Source organism: Peromyscus californicus, unplaced genomic scaffold (genome assembly GCF_007827085.1).
Source record: "Peromyscus californicus insignis strain IS unplaced genomic scaffold, ASM782708v3 Scaffold_1__1_contigs__length_55948999, whole genome shotgun sequence".
Lineage (NCBI taxonomy): Eukaryota > Metazoa > Chordata > Mammalia > Rodentia > Cricetidae > Peromyscus > Peromyscus californicus.
The window spans coordinates 10,877,447-10,898,836 of NW_026294492.1; the positions used below are offsets into that span (position 1 = coordinate 10,877,447).

Below are 21,390 nucleotides of genomic sequence, written 5' to 3' on the forward strand. Positions count from 1 at the left end.
AACAGGAAAGGGAGGCTCCTTGATTACCTAACTCAATGGAATCAGCAGGAAAATCGAGCTCAACTTTAAAGTTCAAGTTCCATCTCTCATGGGGTCTAACGGAGCGAAGGAGCTTGGTGAGTGCATGTCCAAGCAAAGAGGAAGCCATTTAGGATAAGAAGCAAGAGCATCAGTGAAGGCAGGGTGGCCACAGCCTGAGGGTGGCCTCCTCATACCCGCTCCTCAGAGAGGTCCTTCACGCACGGAGAATTTGGAAGGACTGCTATCGGCAGTCCAGAGCTGGGTGGAGTTTCTCCAGGTGGGACAAGAAAGGGCCACTTTTGGGTCTTGGGCTTTCTGATCTCTGTTCCCATACAGCACTTGGTGTGTTTACCCTCCATACGAACTGAGGAGATCTGCAGGCCCTTCTGCAAGGCTTTCTTGTAGGGCCAGGGTAGGACTAGGGACAGGGTAGGGTAGTGTAGGATGGGATAGAGTAGGGTAGGGTAGGGTATGGCAGGGTAGCCTAGGATAGGATGGGGGGGTGTTTACAGCCCCCCTTCAGCTCACATGATGGGGGCTGGGACTGTAGTTCAGTTGGAAGAGTCCTTGCTCAGAATGCACGAAGTCCTCAGTTCAATCTTAGCACCCTATAAAACCCAGGTATGATGGTGCATGGCTGTAATCCCAGCACTTGGGAGGTAGAGGCAGGAGAATCAGAAGCTCACAGTCATCCTTGGCTATGTGTAGAGCCGAAGGCCAGCCAGGGCTACATGAGACCCTTTCTCAAAACAACACAAGCCATATAGTGAAATGTGGGTGGAGACTGCTGTACTGTTTTCGTCTTGAGTACATTCCATGTCTGGATCAAAGTATGTGTGCCCAGTCAACAAAGCTTTTTCAGAGAGACATTCCAACATTTTCCACTCAGTGATGTTGCTCAGGTTGAGGTCACTCATCCCATTTCTAGCTGGAGAAAGCCAAGATTCAAAAGAGCTACTTGCCTTACTCACAGTTACCCCCAGCACCACACCCCAGGGCTCCTTTCAGATCCACTGTTCTCTGTTTTCTTTGCCCCACACATCCCCAAGGTGTGTGAGCAGGGTGGGGTAGGACAAATTAGGACAGGTACTCTATTGCACCATGGGTTTCTCTGTGTAGCTTTGGAGCCTGTCCTGGAACTCACTCTGTAGACCAGGCTAGCCTCGAACTCACAGAGATCCACCTGCCTCTGCCTCCCGAGTGCTGGGATTAAAGGCGTGCACCACCACCGCCCGGCCAGACACTTATTTTTACCTGTCGCATTTTAAGGCCAACTTGAGTCAACTGGGTGAATGACCAACTCAAGGCGGAGGAAGCTCATCCGTCCCGTTTCACCTTTTCTCTGAATGAATAAATGCAGGCAAGGACCTCATCACTGAGAAGTACAGGGCAGGCTGCAGAGATGGCTCAGGGGCTAAGAGCACTTGTTGCTCTTGCGGAAGACCCAGGTTCAGTTCCCAGCACCCCACATGGTGGCTTACAACCATCTGTAACTCCAGTGCCAGGAGATCGGATGCCTTCTTCTGACCTCTGCAAGAACCAGGCGCATGCATAATTCACAGACATACTTGCAGACAGAATCACTCATGCACACCAAACAAAATAATCTAAACACTAAGAAGAAGAGCAGGGTATCCACTGTGCTGGTACTATGTCAAGCCCAGAGGAAGCAGGATGGACAGTTGCCTACCCTCACCTGGCTTCACTCAAAGATGATGTCCAGCCTGTGGGCTACTCCATGGGAGCTTTCAAGTCTTCTTTCAAGTAAGCTTTTAGGTATGCAGGCTTTCTGTGCTTGGTCTACTTTTCCTTGTCTACTTGGCCCCGTGCCTGTTCCAAGGCCCTGTTTTTACTCAGTTGGTTCTACAGTCATAGCTTCTGAATTGATCACCTGGCATCTTGACTTCCTCTGGTCCTTTTCTTCATCATATGGTCTACAAAGCTCTGAAGAAGAAAGTCTCCGGAGTACACACTCTAACTTAGTTCCCTTCCAGTGTCTTCCCCATCACTGGGACTAAAGCATGGTAGGACTCCATAGAGTCCTTCCTTCCTTTGATTCTGTTGCTTTCTCATTTTCTGCCTTCTTTCTCCCTCACAGAGAGCATCTCTCTTGCTTTCTGCATCTTCTGCCTCAGCTTAATGAGCACATCATTCATCCAGTCTTTCCTTTGTTCTGGATTTACTGAGAGTCTACCACGTTCTGGACAAAACAGATTGATGGGTGATGTCATTCTGTATGATGGGAATATGTGTTGCTCTGATTGGTTGATAAATAAAGCTGTTTGGCCAATGGTGAGGCAGAATAAGGTTAGGCGGGACATTCCAACTAGAGAGAAAGGAAGGGGAAAAACAAACAGGGGAGATGCTGTGAGCCGCTGCCAGGAGAAGCAAGATATAAAGTACCAGTAAGCCACAAGCCACACGGCAAAGTATAGATTTATAGAAATAGGTTAATTTATCATATAAGAGCTAGCTAGAGAGAAGCCTGAGCCATTAGGTCATATAGTTCATAATTAATATAAGTCTCTGCGTGTTCATTTGGGTCTGAGTGGCTGCGGGACCAGAAAAATTACAGTTACAACAGATAGAGAAACACAGGGCATGTGTGATTTCAGTTACAGAGCTAACTCCGAGTCAGAGCCATGCGGGCAAAGACCTGGAGAGGTATGGGACTCTGCTTTGGGTCTGAACACAGAAGCCCACAGGCGAGTGAAGGAGCTGGTCCTGCCAAGGGAGGCGGAAGTGAGGAGTCCAGAACGTCAAGGGTCTAGAGAAACAGGTGCACACACGATGATGAGCATGAAGCTGGAGCATGTTAGGACTGGCTGGAAGTTCAGGATGACCAGGACAGAGAGAGGAGACAGGGATAGGAGATGAAGCCAGGGAAGAGGTCTTACATCGATTTGTCCTGACACCCTCTCAGAAACTCCTCAACCTGTGGCCTCCAAAGGATCAGGATTTCTCTTGATTAGAGTATTCATGTAAGTACCCATGTTCCCCACCACACCTAAAGTGCTCTGTATCTTGGCCTTGCTTTAATTTCTCTAGGTTCTTAGTAAATATTTATAAGTAAGTGGATGAGTCATAGCAGTATCAGTGGAGTGGGGCAATAACATGTCATCAGCATCCATGCAACGTGGATGTGACAGGGTATGTAGCTGACTTTCTCTCACTACAACAAATATCCACAAGAAATCAGCTTACAAAGGGAAGAGTTTGAAAGACAGTCCCTGCTGCTTTGGGACACCTCAAGGCCACCTCATGACTGGGAAGGAGGAGAGAAAGGAGAAAAGACCAGAGTCCCCCTGAGGTTGGACCCCCCAGTAATCCAAAGACCTCACACAAGGACCCACTTCAAAGTTTCTGTAAATTCCAAGTTGCCTTTTTGGGGAGCGACACTTCAGAGATAGGCTTTTGGGGGGGGAGGACAGTTATCTGAATCACATAGTGAGCAGCAAAGGGATGCATGCAGACAGTGTATAGTGGGGGAGAGATCAAGGGAGAGGAGATGATTCTAAATGTGGGGCCTAGGAGTGACGGGGGAGTGAGAACTCCCTCTGGCAGAGAGTAGCTGGAGGATTTGAGATGAAGTTGGGCGCTGGCAGGCCGAGATGGGGAGGTGGGTGAGGAATTCCTGGCACAGGGGATCCTCACGTGTGGGAGGATCATTTGGAGAAAAGAAGAGTAGACCCAGATGTATTCTGAGAAATAACAGGAAGAGCTCGTGAGCAGGGAGAGGCCCCGTATCCTCCACGCTCTCTGGGCCCAGAATCTGAGGTTGTCGTCTCTGGGAGTTTCTACCAACACCGACGTCCAAGCGACTGTGGGCAGCTGAACAGGGAGAACCGTTGAAAGATGCTGGAGCTGGAACAAGCAGAAATGGACGAGGACTCGTGCAATGTCTGCTGCTCTGGTGGTGGTCGCTTGGCAGCAAGCCACCTGTCCAGACGTGGGGACAGACAGTGGACCAGGAGGCTCTACCGTAGGTATCTGTCAGAGTCAACCTGGCTCCAAGATGGAAGTCTAATAGGCCCACTCTGAGAGACATCCCTGGCACCATCCCACTCAGATTCCCACACAAGGCGAGAATCCCTTCTGGGTTAGTTTCTGAGGATTAGCCTAAACACCCACTACAGACTGAGTGTTTGCCGTGGACAGACCTACGGACAGTCAAATGAAGGCACTGGCTCCATTTGAAACCCACGGCAGAATCCATCCTTGCCTCTCTTATGACACTCTGGCAGGTCTCTGGAGTCACGGAGAGATTTTTGACTTGTAGCTGCAAAAATGCCCATCTCTGCCTTGGTCTCTGTCCTCCCATGGTGTTGTCCCCATGTATCTATCCTCTTTTGGCCCTTGTCCCCATGTATCTGTCCTCAGGTGGAGTTGTTTCCGTGTCTCTGTCCTCACATGACATTGTCCCGTGTCTTCCCACGGTGTCTCTGTCCTTACAAGGCATTGTCCCCATGTCCCTGTTTTCGCATGGTGTTGTTCCTGTGTCTTTGTCCCCGCATAGCGTTGTCCCTATGTCTCTACTTAGTTGGTGTCTTCTCATAAGGCTACCAAGTCAACTTGAGTTGGTTTAGGACCCTCCCTGCTCCTGCATGAGCTCATCTTTACTAATGACATTTGCAACAGCTGTTTCCAAGGAAGGTCACACTATATACATAGGACACTGAGGATGTCAACATATCTTTTGTGGGGAAGTCACATACCTTTCAATATTATTCCTAACAAGGGGCTTCACAACTCCAATGGGCCCATGGCCTCCAGCAAAGATGGTGTTTTGTTGGAACATTCCTTCTCTCCAATCTCCCTCCCATCCTCCCTCTCTCCCCCAAATATTTATCAAGGGATTAATGTATTCCAGGAATAGTGCCAAGTCCTGGGTGCCCAACAGTAAACAAAACGGAGGAGGGAACGGCTTTCATTACATTATCTTCTCCCACAAGTCCTCTGAGGTCAGCCGAGCACCCCAGCTGCACCCTGAATATCTGCCCTCTGCTTGTATGAGCCCATGGTAGGTTCCCTAAGGCTCCTGTGGACCCACCACCTTTCATTTCTTTACATGGTCATCCAGTGTAGTCACTGTATATAGAGTTCATGGTCCAAACCCCAATACTTTTGAGAGTGAAAATGGATACTATTAATAACACTGAGACCCAGGTAGACGCCAAGAATCCTTAGGGCCAGGAAAGCATATGGCCCACTCACGTGGCGTAGGTCCAGGTCCTTTCCCACCACTCTCTGCTCTTTCTGTCTCCTTTCAATCAGTGCTTTCGGAGCTCAGGGCCGTCTGCTCTGCTGCAGCGGAGAGCGCAGTAAGGAGACTATGGGAGCACAGTGGGCTGGAGCCACGGCAGAGACAGGAGGCGAGCAAAAGATCAAGGCAGCGCTCCTGAGGAGCTGGGATGTGGTACAGGCCTTTCAACACAAGCAGAAGTTTCTCCCCGCAGGGCAGTTGGAAGGGGAGGTACCTCACAGGGCTTCCTGCAGACTGTTTCTGATTTCCACTCATGACTCCATTTCCCGGGGTCACGTGAGCTCCCACTGGATACCGTGGTAGTTTGGATGAAAAGTATTCCCGATAGGCTCATGTACTTGACCTCCCCCGTGGGTGGTGCTCCTTAGGAAAGGTATGGCTGGGCGGTGGTGGTGTACACCTTTAATCCCAGCACTCGGGAGACAGAGGCAGGTGGATCTCTGTGAGTTCCAGGAAAGGCGCAAAGCTACACAGAGAAACCCTGTCTCAAAAAACCAAAAAAAAAAAAAAAAAAAAAAAAGGGAAGGTATAGCATGGCACCTTCAGGAGATAGAACCTTGCTAGAGGAAGTACGTCACTGGAGGTGAGCTTTGAAGGTTTATGGCTTTACCCTACTTCCTGTTCTCTGTGTCTGCTCCCTAGGTGTGGATGAAATTATGACCGGCCAGCTTCCTGTTTTGGCCATGATGTTTGCCTGGTCTGTTACCACGCCCTCCCCACCAGCATCACTGGTATCTCCCTGGACCAGTAAGCCAAAATAAACTCTTCCTTTCTTAAGATGCTTTTGCCATTTTACAACATTTTGGGCATTTTACTATAACAACAGAAAAGGAACTAATATAGATGACAAGCCTACTTGAAGAAAACTCTAGAATATCAGTGGAAGGATGACTCGTCCTGGAGACTGTCGTACTGTCCTGCTTCTGATCAGGTTTGTTCTGGGCAAAGATGACTAAAAGGTAAGCTGGATTTGGCTAATGAGGCATTAAGCAACATAGTCCAGGACCCCATGACACTATAGACTCCAAAAAGAGTGAGTCACTACGTTTCTTTCAGAATAGTCTTCTGTGGGGGAAGGGAAGGCTGTGCTCTTTGTCCCTATGGAGACAAAGATCATCCTTGAGCCCAGCATGATGGGACATACCTATAATCCTAGCACTCATGTGGCTGAGCCAGGAGGATCCAGAGGTCAAGGCCATCTTGGACTACATTATAAATTTGAGACCAGATTGGCGTACACGAGACTCTGTCTCAAAAACAACAACAACAAACAAGCTGGGCATGGTGGCACACGCCTTTAAATCCCAGCACTGGGGAGGCAGAAGCAGAGAATCTCTGTGACTTTGAGGCCAACCTGGTCTACAGAGAGTTATAGGATAGCCAGGGCTACACAGCGAAACCCTGTTTCAAAACAAGCAAACAAACAACAACAACAACAACAAAAGAAACGAACAAAAAAATACCCCAAGTTCACTTGGTCACAGACCTCGACGAAGCTGAACTACTGAGCAACACACATCACATGTATACAATTAAACTTAAGCCGTGGCAAAATACCTAAGGATTGTCACATATGCTGTGGTTGGAACGAGCCCACAAAAAACGGGCGGTTGAAATTTAATTGCCATTGTGAGGTATTAAGAGGGCAGAAAACTCGCAAGATGTCTCTGTGGGTAAAGGAACTTGCTGCCAAGCCTGACCTCAGTGCAATGACCAGAGTCCATATGATGGCGGAGGGAGAGAACAGAAGCCCGCAAGTTGTCCTCTGACCTCTACACCCACAGGGTAGCACATGTGCACCCAAACAAATCCGAACCCATGTGATAAAGAAATAACAAAGGAATGACTAGAAAGAGTTGGCGGAAAACGTGCTACTCTGGTACTTGAAAGTGAGCTTTGGGGAAGCATTTGGGGTCAGGTGAGGTCATGAGGGTGGGTCCTGAATCGAGTGAGTGGGCTTGTGGCTTTCTCAGATAAGATGACCAAGAGATACCTAAGACAGGATGCTCAGTCCCTCTCACCAGAAGACACCCTGCACAACCTCGGGGCTCAGTGAGTGCTTGCTCTAGCAAAGGGGACCTTACCATATGCTGACCTTGATCTTAAAGTTCCTAGCCTTCAGAACTGCAAACTGAATCAAACTTTCATCTTTTACTTATAGAATATTTTTAATTTCTCCTTTGAGGATTTCATACATTTGAGGATATACAGTACATTTTGATCAGATCCATGCCCACACCCCATCTCCAGATTTTCCATGACCCCGCCCTCAACATCATGGCCCCTTCCTAACTTCATGTTTATTTTCCTCCTCCGTTTCCCCTCCTCCCCTCCCTCCTCCCACCAAGTCCACTTTCATAGTGCTCCACATGTGCATTGGTGTGGGACCATCCACTGGGAACATGGACAACCAACCGGTGACCACAGCCCCAAAGAAAAATGACTTTCCCCTCTCCAGTAGCCATCAGTTCCTCAACTAAGGGTGAGTGAGGTCTTGTGAACCACACCCGGTCCATGCTGGAATTCTGACTAGTTTGATCCTGTTCAGGTTTTGAGCACTTAATTACAGCGGAGGTGAGTTCCTGTGTGCAATGGCACGGCATGTCCAGAAGACAGCATTTCTCCGTACTCTCCCTCATCCTCGGACTCTCACAGTCTTTCCGCCCCTCATCTGATATGTTCGCTGAGCCTTGGTCAGCAGAAGGAGTGGATATAGATGTTCCATTGAGTGCTGAGTACTCACCATCACTTGTCCTCAGTACTTGGCTCAGTCAATGCAGACTCATTACTGCCCTGGAACTCTCTGGTCACCTCTGTTGAGAACCTGCTGCCACGATCGACTTAGACAGACTCATGGTTTAGCCTTCAGGATTACTGTTCAGGACATTTGTACAGTACTGAATGGACCGATTTCTGCATCTTTACCCATTCTGGATTCTGCAGCACTCATGTAGGGAGTGTGGCTTCTCTGCTTACACACCTTTAGAGGTGGCAGAAAGTGCATAGCTTAGAGACAGAAGGGCATACTGTGGCGAGCAAGACCTGGGCCCTCGGTGAGCATGTTTGCCCAGGCCCTGGGCTCTTTCGCCCTTGTGGGATCCCTCATTAAAGGAGATCCTATACTCATTGGACATAGTAGCACTTACCTGTGATCCTAACTAGCATTTGAGAGGCAAAGGCAAGAAGATCAAGAGTTCAAAGACAGCCTGGGGTACATAATGAGTCCAAGACGAGCCTAAGCTACATCATAGCATTCCCTCTCAAAAATCCAGGAACTTGCTAGAAACCTCATCCAACTACTGAGGGATCTGGATGCAGAGATCCATGACTAGTCCCCGGGTGGATCTCTGGGGGTCCAATTAGTGAGAATGAGGAGGGTTTATATGAGCGAGAATTGTTGAGACCAAGGTTGGATAAAGCACAGGGACAAATAGCCAAACAAACGGAAACACATGAACTATGAACCAATGACTGAGGGGTCACCAACTGGATCAGGCCCTCTGAGTGGGTGAGACAGTTGATTGGCCTGATCTGTTTTGGAGGCATCCAGGCAGTGGGACCGGGTCCTGTGCTCATTGCATGAGTTGGCTATTTGAAACCTGGGGCCTATGCAGGATTGCTTGGCTCGGCCTGGGAGGAGGGGACTGGACCTGCCTGGACTGAGTCTACCAGGCTGATCTCAGTCTGTGGGGAAGGCTTTGCCCTGGAGGAGATGGGAATAGGGGGTGGGCTGGAGGGAAGGTGAGGGGGGGGCGGGAGGGGGAAGAACCAGGGAATCCGTGGCTGATATGTAAAATTGAATTGTATTGCAAAATAAAAATAAAAAAAATTATAAAAAAAAAAATCCAGGAACTAAGACTCTAGCTCGTCAGGACAGCACTCAATTGTCTAGCGCTTACAATGCCTTGTCTTCAACCTCAAGCATCAAGAAATTAAAAACTGGCAAAATAAAACAATTCAAGTGTCCGATCCTTATCCTGTTTTTTTTTTTCCCCTCCTAATTTTAAAAGCCATTTACGTTTTAGTTTGTGGGCACCACACTTGCTAGGAGCTTTACTGAAATCTGACTTCACCTTGCATGTGCAGGCCAACTAGAAGAAAGGCTGCTTCCTAGATCCCTCACCAAGTCAGACCTAACCCAAGCGTGTTCCCAGCAAGCTCTGCTATGGTAGACTTTGAGCCTTTGGTGGCTGGATGTTGGGAAAAGCCAAAGGATCGAGGTCAAGCTGGCTGAAGGGAACACAGGACATTTGGGACAAAGGTTCTTTATCGGTTTTTTATGGATGGATTTCAAAGTCAATTGTCCCCGACTTTTGTTTAGACTGGCAACTTTTAAACTCAATTATGGTGTGGCATCCGTAGAACTCCTACTTTGAAGTGTGAATGTGTTTCTCCAGGCTAGGGATGAACCGGATGTGAAATCCCTAACAGACACACATGTCCTCCAATCCCCCCTGCTCCCCTAATCCCTCCCCAGTACCCGCCCCCGGGGCAATGAGCCGGATCATGAGAAGTGCCTGTTGTCCTCCCTGCTCCAGTGTGGCACCAGGCTGAGGAGTTAGGTATCTGAGCTATTTTATGTGCATTTCCCTCATAAGATATTTTCAGTCGACGCCAGGTGTGCTGGAACCCAGCTCCCTGGTTAAGTATAGAGCATCTGTGTTTGGGAAAAAATAGACATGAACATTCTGTCGCCAGGTTTACATGGAAATAAAATATGGACACTGATGACAAAGAGGCACAATAAAGAAGATGGAGGTGGCCAGGTTTCCGGGCTGAGGAATAACGACAGAAAATGCACTGGAAGAGTGAGCTCCATGGTGGGGAGGGTAGATCCGGGAAAGCAGGAGTTGAGTTTGGGAATGTGCCGGTCAGTTTTTGTCAACTTGACACAAAGTAGAATTACCTGGGAAGAGGACCCCTCAGTGGAGGGACCCTCCATCAGACGGGCCTGTGTGTATATGTCTGTGGGGCACTTTCTTGATTAACTTTTGTTGTGGAAGGGCCCAACCCACTGTGGGGTGGTACCCCCTGGGCAGGTGGTCCTGGGTTACATAAGAAGGCTGAGCAAGCCGTGAAAGCAAGCCAGGAACCAGCATTCCTCCACGGTCTCTACTTGAGTTCTTGCCCTGGCTTCCCTGCAGGGTGAAGTGTAACTTGTGAGCCAAATAAACTCTTCCCTCCCCCAAGGGACAACGGGGCCACACATTGTAAAACCATCTCTATGAAGCAGCAGCTGTGAGTGCGGCAGAGATAGTGTCCATGTAGAGAAAGTAAGGTGTGGCTATGAGGAATTGGATGGTCTCCGTGGGCACAAAGCAGGACCTGGGTGAGTCAGTCCTGGTTCAGTGCTACCTAAACCCTGGGCAGAATGAGAGACAGGGGTGCGTGAACGCTTCTGCCTGGAGCCTGGAGGATGACTGGGTAGACCCCACGCAGACTGATTGCAAGGGAAAGCACAGTGCATCTTTTGTCTGATACGATCTATGCAGACTACTGGAGGCATGTTTAAGCTCCAAGGGCCCAAGGTGTGTGGGGCCCGATCGGAAGTCAGCACCAGGCGGCTGGCAACAGCTTGTCTTGTACCTTGAAGATCTGGGAGGTTCAGAAACTGAAGCTGCATTTTCCAACCCCTGAAGCAAGACTTATTTTTTTTTTTTTTTTGCCTCTGCATCTACTTCTCTAAGTGTATTTTTTTTAAAACAAGAATTCTGTTGATAGATACTATGTAATCACATTGTTTAAATATTTGAGACGGTGATTGCACTACCATTCCATGTTAATTGCTACTTCTGTGAACATGTCAGATGCTTTCAGGCAAAATTAATTAGGGCCAAACAATTGATTGATGGCCTTTGAAAAAATCCAAACCTTCAGAAACGAAACAGTTTTATAATCCAACTGCAAAGCGAATTTAAACAAAAGAATGTATCAACTCAAAGATGAACTCCCCAAAGGCCACATGAGAATTTTGCCAGCAATAAAAATAAAAAAATAAAAAATAAATGCAAAACCTACCAGTGGGAATCAATTTAAAATAACTTAGTCCAACCTCCGGAGACAGACGTCTTCCTGTAGAGTCAGAGGCCTCATTCCTTGAATCGTGTGGTTGACGGGATCTCAGTACCTGTCAAGATATCTCCACTTAATGCTGGCTTTATTCTCATTGCTTCCAAATTCTTTCTTTGGTTGTGGTTTCTCATCCTTACCTCTTTTCCATTGTAAATTTCTGGAGCAAAATTCTGTCTCTGACCTGGAGAGTTGAATTTTTGAGAATTGAATCCTTGTGGCTCAGAAAACAAACGCACTCACCAGAAAGCCGAACTATTCCCCCAGTGATAATATTAGCATGAAGCTCTTGGGAGGTGTGGAGTTTGTGATGGTTGGTGTTATCAACTTGATTGGTTCTGGAATAATCTTTGAGACACCTCTCTGGGCCCGTGGATGGAGTTTCCAAGTTGAGTTCAATTGTGGTGGGAGAAATCTACGTTAAATATGAGTGGCACCATTCCATGCCCTGTGATCCAAAGCTGAATAAGGAGGAAAAAGCTCGCTGAGCACCAACATTCATTTCTCTCTGCTTCCTGACTCTGGATACCATGTGACCACCTGTCTCATGCTCTTGAGGCCCTGTCTTTCCCACCATGATGGACCTGAACCCTCAAACTGTGGACCAAAATAAGTTCTTCTTTAATTAATTTATTTATTTTGGTGTTTCAAGACAGGTTTCTCTGTGTAACCCTGGCTGTCCCTGGAACTCACTTTATAGACCAGGCTGGCCTCGAACTCACATGAAGTAAGGCTCAGAACAATGTCTTTGGGAGGCCTTCCTTGGTTGAACAGATGAAGGCCCATTGAACACCACCAATAAACTTCATACACAATATTAAAGGTCTTTAAAAAAAAGTTAGATTGCATGTGGGAAGCTGAGACAGGAAGATCGCTGTGAATTAGAAGCCCGTGGGGGCAAGGTAGTGAGTTCCAGCCCAGCACTGGGTAACAGAGACATTATCTCAAAACAACACAAAATCAGAGGGCAGGCACAAATACACAGTGAGTTGTGTGCATGAGATTTAATATGAGATTGCCTGGACTTGGATTCTAATGGTGCTGTTTGCTAACAATGGGGCCTGGGGCACAGTTTTCTCCGATGAAAATGAGACGATGAGCATGAAAACAATGGACCCTGCACGTTGTTGCAAGAATCAGGTGAGAACGCCCATATTTAGCCCGGGACGCAAACTCAGTTCATTCAAATGAGAGAGGATGCTCAGTTAGCTTCTCCAGAAAGCCAGCACGCAGAACAGGTGTAAACATGGCTGACAAAAAGACTTGGTGCGTAAAAGCACTTGCGGCTCAGCCTATGACCTGAGTTTGATCCCTGGGAACCAAAGCGGAAAAAGAGAACAGACCAAAGACAGTTATTCTCTGATTTCTACATGCCTGTTGTGACATGCCTGAGCCAACACGTATACATACATACACAATACAAAGTAAATAAATGCGATAAGTTTTTTTTTTTAAAGTAGACGTAAACAGATGTAATTAAAGTATAGCTCAAGGCCATATGTTTCAAGTGTCTGTTGATGCTTGCAATTTTGTTAATTTAAAATCCAATACCCAGCTGGGGATATGATGCAGTTGGTAGAGTGTTTGTCTAGCAGGATGAAGCCTTGGGTTCCATTTCCAGCACTGAATAAATTATACCTGGTGCTACGTGCCTGTAATCCTGACACTTGAGAGATAGAGGCAGGAGGACCAGAGACATAAAGCTACACTCTGCAGCTGAGCAATGGTGGCACATGCCCTTAATCCCAGCACTTGGGAGGCAAAGGCAGGTGGACCTCTGTGGGTTCGAGGCCAACCTGGTCTACAAAGAGAGTCCCAGGACAGCCAGGGCTGGTACACAGAAAAACAAACAGAGCTAGGCTGTATACTACACAGCCAGTTCAAAGCTAGCTTTGGTTACATGGGACTGTCTCAGAAAGAACGAAGAGGGAGGGAGGGAGAGAGGGAGGGAGGGAGGGAGGGAGGGAGGGAGGGAGAGAGGGAGGGAAGGAGGGAGGGAAGGAATGAAGGAACGAAGGAAGGAAGGAAAAGAAAACTGATACTCGTGTTGAAAGTACGGATTCTCCATAAGACCGTTGTGAAGCTGAGTCGGGAGGATATGAGTTTGGGTTTAGCATGACACTATTTCTAAAAAGAAAAAGACAAGCAAGCAAACATTTCCCCTTGCACAGCCTGTCTTTTAAAGAGGGTTTTTGAAGAAGCCAAGCTGTGAAGTTTGATTGAAAATTTCAGCCCGACATCTGACTTTCTCACCTCTAAAGTACGGCAGATAGCGGACAGCAGGTGGGAAAATAATCCCAATAAAACAATTAAAGGACTGGAAATGAGCAGGGGTAGTTTCAGTGTGGTCGACCCTCTACAGTTACAAGTGGCTTTGTTATTTATCCAAGAGTGGGCCCTGGATCTCACAGTAGGCACCTATGTATGATATACGGAATGAGAGAGGATGCGTTATTTTCCCAGAATGCCGGCGTCTCCCCCATCTTCGCGTCTCCTTTGCAGTCTAGGCTCCACTTTCCCGTCTTCACACAATGGCCCCTCGGGACCTCCTCGCAGAGGATCCGGCCGTGCCTGTCTTCGGTGGCTTTCTGGAACCTTGACGCGAGTCTCCACGACCCCCTCACTCTCGGATCATCAGTGCCTCAAAAACAACGCCTTGTGGAAGATCTTGCCGAGCTCTGCCGCAAGCTCAAGGTGGGCCCTGATCTACTACTGGACCGCGGTTGTGGAGGTCAATGTGGCTAGCCCTCCTCCGCAACGTTTTTCCTGGGTGGTTGTTTTTGAACAGAGAAGCCCGATGGTAGCATTCCTTCTCAATTTGGGCTCTCTCCTTTCAATCGTATATTTTTCCAAGTTAGAGCATCAGCAGGTAGCGTCTTGGCCCCAGGGCACCTTTCCTGTTGTGCAATAAAGAGCTTAAGATGTCACTTTAATATTATTAATCTTGCTGCTTCTTCAGGAAAACACCAAACGGCGGATGACGCTGCCGTTACAGCGGGAGGGCAGGGAGAACCTGGGGTCCGGGATTAGGAGGCCGTGGCGGCTTCCGAGGAGGATTGAGCAGTGATCTTAGGGGCCACAGTTGTGGAGATCAAGCTGAAGACAAGGAGTGGGTCCCTGTCACCAAGCTGGGCCGCCAGGTTAAGGACATGAAGATCAAGTCCCTGGAGGAGATCTACCTATTCTCCCTGTCCATTAAGGAATCTGAGATTACGGACTTTTTCCTGGATGCATCCCTAAAGGATGAGGTTCTAAAGATCATGCCAGTGCAGAAGTAGACTCGGGCTGGCCAGTGGACCAGGTTCAAGGCTTTTGTCGCCCAGTGGACCAGGTTCAAGGCTTTTGTCGCTATTGGGGACTACAGTGATCATGTTGGTCTTGGCGTTAAGTGCTCCAAAGAGGTAGCCACTGCCATCCGAGGGGCGAAGTTTTCCGTTGTCCCTGTGTGGAGAGGCTACAGGGGGAACAAGATTGGCAAGCCCCACTGTTCCGTTCAAAGTGACAGGCCCCTGAGGCTCTGTGCCGGTGTGTCTCATCCCTTACCCCAGATGCACTGGCGTCATCTCTGCTCCCGTGCCCAAGAAGTTATTGATGACAGCCGGTATTGATGACTGCTACCCATCAGCCAGGGGCTGCACCCGCCACCCCCGGGCAACTTTGTCAAGGCCACCTTTGATGCCATCTCCAAGACCTACAGGTACCTGAGCCCTGAGCTCTGGAGAGAGACTGTGTGCACCACGTCTCCTTATCAGGAATTCACTGACCATCTTGTGAAAACCTACACCAGAGTCTCTGTTCAGAGGACCCATGCTCCATCTGGGGCCACCACATAAGGGTTTTGATACAAGAAAAATACAGTGACTTAAGCCTGGAAAAAAGATGTTATTAACCTCTTCAACAGACAGAGCTGCTTGGTCTGCTCCCTTCTCCCCTGCAATCTCACGCTTGCTCACACTCCTTCCCTCACCAAATCGCACCGTTTTCTTGTCTTCCTGCTCTCTTTTGTTGCAGAACTGAGAAAGACTGGCAAGGAGTAACCACGCCACAGCCAAAATGTTATGCTGTATTAAAACGTCCTACACCAAAAAAAATTGAGTCCACTGTTTTTTTTTTAAACCCTTCTCCTTCAAGTTCTCAGGACACAGACGGAGTGTAGCCGTAGTCTTTGCTAGACTATAACACCAATGACCTATTATAGTCCATCCGTCCACAGTAGGGTTCCGGTTGCCCCCTGAAACCTCATGAGTTGAGCCGCTACTCCCTGTTTCTCTCTTGGCATTTCAATCTTCTGAGCTCTCCCTACGGTGACTCCTTACGCTCTACTTACAGCAAGCGTTCTGTAGCTTCTCTAGTTCACGTCTCTAAACTCCACACTCCTCCTCTAGACCAAAGGCAGCATAGGTTTATCACAGTCCCAGCCTCACTTCTCAGCACCAACTTTCTGTATGACTCACTTTTCTCATTGTTGTGACCAGAAAAGAAGCTACTTGAGGGAATAGGGACAGGCTTTGGCTTACGGTTCTAAAGTACCCAGTCCATCGTGGTAGGGAAGGTATGGCGGTTAGAGTTCCAGAGTTCCAGAGGGTTAGAGTCCTCGACCCATGGCCAGCAGCAGGTAGGCAGGCAAAGCACTGGAGCAGCAGCTGTAGCCCCTCCAGGTCCATGGGCTGGTTGTTCCGAGGCTGGTCATGGTGTCCATCCATCCCAGAGTCAGGACTGCGTGGGCTGCAGGGCTCAGGAGTGAGCCAGGGAGGAGGTCGTGGTTGGAGACCACCAGAGAATGACGAAGCTGCAAGCCAGGAGAGGGGGATAGGGGCCATGCCAAAGGCCAGGGCCAAGGGGGCAGGGGGGTGGGGGGGTGGGTGCAGGGGCAGGTCTGCACCCTGGCCCAGTGGAGGTGGCTGTCGTCGGCCGCCTCCAAACCACATATATATGATTTCTGACGCACTCTCAAGCACTGCTCCTATTAGCCCAGTGCAAAGCACATGGCTTCTTTTCATTAGCGACCGCAACCATAACACACACGACTGCACTGTGTCTGTCTCAAGTCTTTCTGCTTTTGATGCTTTTGGGACCTGACTAAAGGCAGCTAGTAATTACGTCTGTAACATCCACATTTGGTTTTCTTGAAAGGTCCTCTGCCTGAAAACGAATTGACCGGACTTTAAATTTGGCCTCCAGCAAAGTCTTGGGGCATGGATGGTTGGACTTCAAATTCTTTGCCACATTGTAACAAGGATGAGCTTCATTCCAGTCTCTTGTAAAGTCTGTAATTCCCTCTAAAACCTCATCAGCACAGCCTTTACTGTCCACACACCCATGAACTCTTCAGTGGTTTGAATGAGAATGTCCCCCACAGGCTCATAAGTTTAAATGACTTGGTCTCCCATTAGTGACACTATTTGAACAGGTTTAGGAGGCATGGTCTTGACATAGAAAGTGAGAAGCCACCGTAGGCTTCTCTTGGCCCCAGCAAAACTACTAGGCTTAAGTTTCAATTTCTGCTTTAAGTTTCAGTTTCTGGTCCCTTCCCCCCCCCCCCCCCCCCCCCCCCCCCGCCCCCAGACAGGGTTTCTCTGTGTTGTTTTGGTGCCTGTCTTGGAGCTCACTTTATAGACCAGGCTGGCCTTGAACTCACAGAGATCCGCCTGGCTCTGCCTCCCAGGTGCTGGGATTAAAGTCATGCGCCACCACTGCCCAGCTCAGTTTCTGTTTTAAGTTTCAGTTTCTGTTCCCTGATAAAGCTTGCAAGGCTTTCCTGGAAAAAGACAGAGGGCAGTCAATCAACAACACCCCCCCCCCCCCCCCCCCCGGACAGCGGGGGCAAAGGAGATAGCACCAGGCCCAGTCATCCCCTACAGTACAAATCCTGTTAACCACCCCACCCCCCCACCCTCCCTACCCCACCCCCACCCCCCACCCCCTGCCACCCCTTAAGGCCTGTCCGGACTTGCCCAGGCATGCCCCAGTCCAACAGAAACATTAGTGTAATTGCTACTTGCTCGGCCAATCACTTTTGTTGGAGATGACTTAACCGGAATTCCCCAAGCTTCTCTTGGGGGGTGCCGCCGGCAGTTCGATGTGTGTGGCTGACCCCAGCATGCTGGAAATAAATGCTCTTGTTGATTGCATATGTGAGCGGTGGTCTCTTCGTGGGGTGATCTGCAAACCCTAACAGCCTTTGAGAGTTGAAAGCCTCAGGCTGCCTTCCTGCTGGCCTTCTCTACTTCATGCTTGGGTTTGAAGATCAGCTCAACTTCCTGCCCTTGGCACTATGCCTGCTGCTAGCCGTCATGTCTCCTTCCATGATGGATCCCTAACCCTCTGGAACTATAAGCCCCATAAACTCTTCCTTCAATATGTTGTCTTGGTCATGGTGCTTCATCACAGCAATAGAAATGTAACCAAAAAATCCCTAGCTAAAATCAACCATGAGACTCTCTCAGCTAGGCTAGCCTAGACTTCCTCTCCTCAGGTCCTCCAAGCGTCTGCAAACTCTCCTGATAAACCCATTCCTCCACACCACAGGTGACGCTGTCACTATCAGCTCTACTTCTCAACACCAAGGTTGCTGTCAGATTTCTGTCACAAAGGAAAATGCCAGAGACAATCAACTTTATAAAGAGAAAGGTTTATTTTGGCTCATGGACTTAGAGGCGGCAGTGGTGGTCCTGTGAACACCGCTTTTAGGCTGTGGAGATGCCAGAAGATAATGGCTAACATGTATCATGGTCCACCTCATAGATAGGGAGGAAAAAAAAATAGGTCCAGGGGTCCAACTTCTCCTTTGAAGTGACCCAAGGACCTCCTAAGATGCCTTATCCCCTACATTTTTCAGCAGTGCCACCCTATGGATCATATCTTTAACACATTAGCATTTAGGAAACATTCAACCATCATGTTGAAATTTAACCCCAATTATGAGCTATTAAGAAGAAAACCAGGGCTGGAGAGATGGCTCAGCAGTTAAGAGCACTGACTGCACTTCCAGAGGTCCTGAGTTCAATTCCCAGCAACCACATAGTGGCTCACAACCATCTGTAATGAGATCTGGCGCCCTCTTCTGTATACATAATAAATAAATAAATTTAAAAAAAAAAAAAAAAAAGAAGAAGAAAACCATATGGGATTTTTAAGAGGTGATTAGGATTCTGACCTCAAGAATGATTGGTCTATTGATGGGTTAATGGATTAGTGGGTTAATAGATCCTCTCAAGAGTATGTCTGCCATAAAAATTCATTTTACTGGGTTACTTGGCCACTCACTCCTTGTCTCTTAGCTCACGATGTCTTTCACTTCCTCAGGATTTTACCAACAGGAAAGTTATCGACAGATGTGACCCTTCCATCCTGGAAGAAAACGGTGCATGAAACTAAGTTCTTCACTACAGAAGGTATTCAGTTTCAAGTGTTTGGTTATGGAAACCCAAAATGGACAAGTACCTTCAGCTCAGGAATTCCTTCTCCCCTCTATGGTATGAAAACATGCAGGGTTTGGGGGTGGGGGGGGGTCATGTTTCCCACCGATGAACCAAGAAACCAAAGCCAAGATATGTTAAATGACTCATGCATGCGTTTTCAAAAAGAAGACTCCAGTCTAGGCTTGAAGAACTCTAGTCCCGGCCCCTGTGGTCTCCTGCTTGTGTTTCCAGCTTACCTTTTGTGTTCCTTATTCCTGGTCTAAGGTTACCTGGGGCTAAGAAGAAGAAATGCAGCCCAGGAGAGGTCCTGGCAGGAGGAAGGATTCCTAACCAGTACCTTTAAAACAGAACCATTGCAGAAGGATCACTGCAGTCATGGCTGAGTTCTGGGACAGGCTTCTTGGTGACCCTGCCGGAGGACTAGGGTGGAAGGGAGGGGGGCAGTCAACCTTGCTGAGTCCCTAGCCTAAACACATCAGGAGGGTTGATCCATGCTAGTTACTAATTTAAAAATGAAGACAGGAGGGCTCAGCGGTGGAAGTCTTGTCCAGCATCTGACATGTGCAAGGCCCTGGGTTCCAGCCCTAGTATCAATAGCAGATAAATAAGTAACACAAAAGTCAGCTGTGATGATCCAAGATCCCAGGTCTGCGTTCTTCCCACCCACCCTTGGCTTGGGTGGTTGTGGTGGAAGGCACAAAGGCAGGAGGCAGAGCGCTCCTGGGCTCAGAACTGCAAGTCCTGTGAAGGGAGCTACATAGTCATGAACCCAATGACAAAGGCAACAGAAGATTTAGATATGGACCAGGTGGTGGTGGCGGCGGCGCACCCGTTTAATCCCAGCACTAGCAAGGCAGAGCCAGGCAGATCTCTGTGAGTTTGAGGCCAGCCTGGTTTACAGAGTGAGTTCCAGGAAAGGCGCAAAGCTACACAGAGAAACCTTGTCTCGAAAAAAAAAAAAAAAAGATTTAGATATGGGAGAAGAGACAGCAAGTCTGGAGAAGGGGCCCGTATCACTTCTAGAAGAGCCTGAGGCTGAGCTCTGAGGAAAGAATTTGAACAAGCAGAGAAGAAGAAGAGGTTCCTGGGCCAGAAGCAGCAGTGTCTGGAAATGAACTGATGGAGTCCCTGATACTTATCATCCATCACGATCGAGACTCAGAAAACCACTGAAAGGTTCCCGGGCAGGTTCTAACAATTCCACCCAGTGTCCTCTGAGCGCCGGGGTCATCTCTTCCGTGAAGGGGGCTATAGCCAGCCTTGGGGCGGCAGGACGAGGAGTGAAATCAGCAGGAAGTTCTGAAAACAGCAGCAGGCAAAGCTGGACCAGCCAAGATCCTGCAAAGGCACCAGGAAAAGTATCCCATAAGGAACACCGGCAGAGGAGTGCTGCCCCTCCCAGGAGATTTCCAGAAAGAGATTGGAAGGCCTGATCTGGAATCAGAATTCCTTGTAGCCCTCTTGGGTCTCTAGGTGAGACCAGTAAGTACCCAGAGCATAAACCTTTCTGGCGCTCCACCAAGGGGAAGCCTAAGGCCCTCCACACATACATAGAGCTTGCAGGCCACTCCACAGCCCCATCCCCTCCCCCAAAAGCTGCCTGTCTCCGGGGACATCTTTTAGCTTCGGGAAAATGGGGTTAGAGAAATTCCCGCCCTCCAACAAAATTGCCGTCCATCCGCTTAGCTTTCCACAGTGCATAATAAATAGTTGCTTCCCTGGTCTCTGCCTTCTTCCCAAGTGTCTGGAATGTTCTGAGGTTGAGAGGAGGCTTCACTATGTGTGGGGGTGGGGGCATCTCTTGAAGCTGCCGTTCAGGAAACGGACAGCCCTCGAGTACACAGACTCTCCCACTTTTAAATTAGTTAACTGGTAGCACTGAATGAAGATCATGTTGGTGGTTTTTTTTTATTATTATTATATCATAATTCCTTTTGATATATGTTTTCCTTTATAAATGTTGCCATGGTCATGGTGTCTCTTCTGAAGGCGGGATGACTAGGGTCTAGGAAATAAACTGACTCTAGTTCAATTCAAGGAGGTAACGGGCTTGCAGCTTACTGTGTGCTTGGGAGAATCACAAGATGGAAATATGAACATCCAACAACCCAGAGACATTCTGAAGCTTACAGGCTCTTCTTCCTGGAGAGAGGAAGTCGACAACTTGGTAGAGAATAAACCATGGGTGGGGGAACAGGAGGAGAGAGAGCGTATGACCGTGATGGGGTGGATATGACCTGCACCTTCCCTGTTATGTAACCCAGTCTCCCTCAAGACGACTGTCCAGGAGAGGAGTCCCAGACAACTGGATTCACCCAGAAGGATCTTGCTTAAGGTAGGTAAAGGGGATTCAGAGTAAGTTTGGAGGGCAGGAAAAAAAATCACACAGACCTTGTTTCTTAGTGCAAATTGCTCATCTAGCCCAATGCCACACTTTAGGGTGTCCTGTCCTCAACCCGATGTCTTGTGTCTCTTCCTAAGAACCTGGGCTGGAATTTCCCCAGCAGTGTTACGTTAGGGGAAGGAAAAGCCTCGGGCCCTGGCTCCAGCCAGAGAGGGGGCTTATCTTCAAGGCAATGGTTTCACAGATCCCACATAGGTCTTACACATTGTTAG

At 48.5% G+C, this 21,390-nt stretch overlaps 1 pseudogene; it reads left to right on the plus strand.

The window, feature by feature from the left end:
• The first annotated feature begins 3,876 nt into the window (after positions 1-3,876).
• LOC128116056 (40S ribosomal protein S2-like) lies at positions 3,877-15,186 on the plus strand (annotated as a pseudogene).
• Positions 15,187-21,390: the final 6,204 nt, after the last annotated feature.